At 52.8% G+C, this 3,152-nt stretch overlaps 1 non-coding gene across 1 annotated transcript; it reads left to right on the forward strand.

The window, feature by feature from the left end:
* Positions 1-628: 628 nt before the first annotated feature.
* LOC131480416 (U6 spliceosomal RNA) lies at positions 629-735 on the forward strand. The gene has a single exon (XR_009245521.1). It is a non-coding gene; the product is annotated as a U6 spliceosomal RNA (small nuclear RNA).
* Positions 736-3,152: the final 2,417 nt, after the last annotated feature.

Genomic DNA, 3,152 nt, shown 5'->3' on the forward strand with positions numbered 1-3,152 from the left:
TTGTAGCAAATGTACATTTTAAAATGCATGGGTGTAAAATTCGTTTTACACCAAAATAAACTCATATTAACTATGTATGACACCTCTGAACAGAACTTACTTTGAGGCACCAACCAAGACTCGGGTTAGAGGAAACCATCTTTCTGAGCAATGTGAATCCTGATGAAGCTAAAACAGGAACTCAGGGCCGCATGGCAGCTCTGCCCGGGAAGCCACTGCCCCTATGGCAGCTCTGCCCAGGAAGCCACTGCCCACATGGTAACGCTGCTCTGGAAGCCTCTGCTTGTGTCGTTGGCACTGCACTGCAGAGTGCCGCTTTGCTTCCAGCTCCCCGCTGATGCGCCTGGGAAAGGAGCTGCAAGCGGCCCCTTTGCTCAGGTCCTTGCCGCCCATGTTGGAAGCCTGGATGGGGCATTTAGTGCCCGGTTTCAGCCTGGCCCAAGTTCAGCCGATGTGGCCTTCATGGAGGTAAACGGTGGATGAAGGCTTCTTTCTGTCAACTCTACCTTTCAAATAAATTAAATAAATATGTCAAAAAATTTAAAGCAAAAACAAAAAATCAAATTGATGATGATGTTTGTGTGGAAGAACGGAGAAATTATCAACACTTTATAAAAAGCTGTGGGGGGTGCTCGCTTCGGCAGCACATATACTAAAATTGGAACGATACAGAGAAGATTAGCATGGCCCCTGCGCAAGGATGACATGCAAATTCGTGAAGCGTTCCATATTTTTAGAAGCCGTTGAACTTGACTGGACAATAAGATGCTGGACTCTATGTTTGGTATATGCTTGCAATGGGGGAATCTCAACTGAACTTGAGCTGTGGTTATGCAACAAGGTGGAGGAATCCACCATGGTGGGAGGGTTTGGGGAGGGGTGGGGAGAACCCAAGTATCTATGTAACTGTGTCACATAATACAATGTAATTAATGAAGTTAAATAATAAATAATTAAAAAAAAAAAGCTGTGGGACGATGCCTGCAGAGAAACCACGGGCTCACAAATGGGTGATTTGTTTTAAGAAGAAACAAAGCAGTATTAACCAGGAAGCCCAGTGTTGGACACCCACATCAAGAAAAAAAAATTCACCTTGCCCACATCATAATTGAATAGGACCCAGGAGTTACAGTCGGGTGGAAACCAACACCACAGACATCTCAGCTGCTCAGCTTACACAACTGTGCCAGGAAAGTTCCAGCACAGCCAATGTCGGCTCAGCGGATGTCAAATCGGCCGGGCCCCAGTGAGCCGCAGGCAAGAGCAGAGCTTCCAACTAAGATGCTTAAGCAGCGGGATCACCATCCTGAAGCATCGCTGGGGAGAACCGCAATGGGAGGGAAATGGTGGTCTTACCTGTAAGATCCCGTGGACAGCGCATGGCAGCAGCTTCCGGGAGAGGCTGGAGCAGAAGCCAGCCCAGAGCAGAGGGCATGGCCTCAGCTTCTGGCGAAACTCAAGATGTTTCCCCTGCTGACTTTGTGGCAGCCAGAGACCGTAACATCTGCTTCTTATGAGAGGCTTCTGGAAGGTTGGGATTGCCTCAGCTGAGAAACAGCCCAGAAGGCATCCCCAAGGGATGCTTCTCCATGGCCACGCTCCTGCTCGCCCCATTCCCTGGACACGGGCAGTTATGCCGGAGTCCCCAAGTCAGGCCTGGGAAGGCGTAGGCAGCTGAGGATGGGCAGCGCAGGGAGCCAGGCCTGACTGGAGGGGCCAAGCCAACCCTGACTCTCCTTGGAGGGGTAGCTGTCAGCATGGCCTTGGATCACATTATCCCAGAGGATTTGGGGTCCCCACCTGGGGCTGACACAGCCCCAAAGCCAGATGGCAGAGGCAGGGCTCAGAGAAGTCACCCAGGACGGGGGAAGGGCCAGGAGCAGGCGTGGAGAGGCTGAGAACGCAGCCCGCTCCCCATCGCCGGGACAAAGTTCCCCATTCAGCAACTCCAAGAACTCCAGTGTGGGCGGAGGCCGGGCGGAGGCTTCCCAGCCCCCGGTGTTCTGTCTCCTTCCCCGGGGGAGGGGGCAGGAGGTCCACAGCAGTGGGCTGCAGCATCTCCTCCTAGCGCAAGGCCAGTGAGGAAGGACACCTGGGGCTTTCCAGGGAGGCTCCAGGGCACCGGTGGGAGGCTCAGGACAGGCCACGAAGGCCCACTGTCAGTGCTGGGGGCCCAGAAAGTACAGCGAAAGGTGCATTCCAACACTGGCAGCTGGGCCTCCAGATGACCTGCAGAAAATCTGGGGGTGTGTGTGATGGGTATGGTGTGTGTGGTATGTATATATGTGTGTGCGGTGTGTGTATATGTGTGTGGTGTATGTATGTGTGTATGTGATATGTGTATATATGTATGTGTGTAGTATATGTACATGTGTGGTGTGTGCATGTGTGGGTTGTGTGTGTGGTGTGTGTGGTGGGGGTATGTATGGTGGTGTGCAGTGTGTGGAGTTATGTGTACGGTACACATGTAGTATCTATGTGGTATGGTGGTGTGTGTGTTGTATGTAAATGGTGTGTGGTATGGTGTGTGTCTTTGGTTAGCTCTTAATCACGCGTATGGATCCTTCAATTGTTCTTCCACGTTCTCTGCCACCCCTGTTAGTTCAGGTTAAACATTGAAGTCAAAAATAGAAGGCACAGCGAGCAGAAGGAATGCCGCCCTCCTGCCCAGGTGAGCACGCAGCTGCCTCGGGCGCGGGACCCGGTGCTCCCAGCCAGGTACCCAGCGCTTTGTGGGCTCCCTGTCATCAGCAGGGCTGAGCAGGGTGTCCAAACACAGACTGGACACACAGGAATCGAGCATATGCAACGTGACATTTCCTGTCCAGAGGAAACATAGACGCCGTAGGTCGTGGGCACGATCGCAGGGGTGTCTGCGGGACGCAGAGGGGATCCGGCCCTACCTGTCTGCGGAGATGGGCATGCAGGAACGCGCCCATGGGTGCTCGAGAGCTGTACGTGCCCAGCGGCTGCCCCCTTGCATGGTGCAGGCTTTTCCACATCCCAGGATTCTGAGGAACGGAGAGGTACTAGGTGACGGAGCGTTTAAATATGGAAACTGACTTGACTGAAGCACTGTTGGAAAAATGAACACAAGCCCCAAATCCTGCAAGAGAAAAGCAAAAGCCTCAACAAACACTGCGGGCGGGTGG

Source organism: Ochotona princeps, chromosome 5 (assembly GCF_030435755.1).
Source record: "Ochotona princeps isolate mOchPri1 chromosome 5, mOchPri1.hap1, whole genome shotgun sequence".
Taxonomy (NCBI): Eukaryota; Metazoa; Chordata; class Mammalia; order Lagomorpha; family Ochotonidae; genus Ochotona; species Ochotona princeps.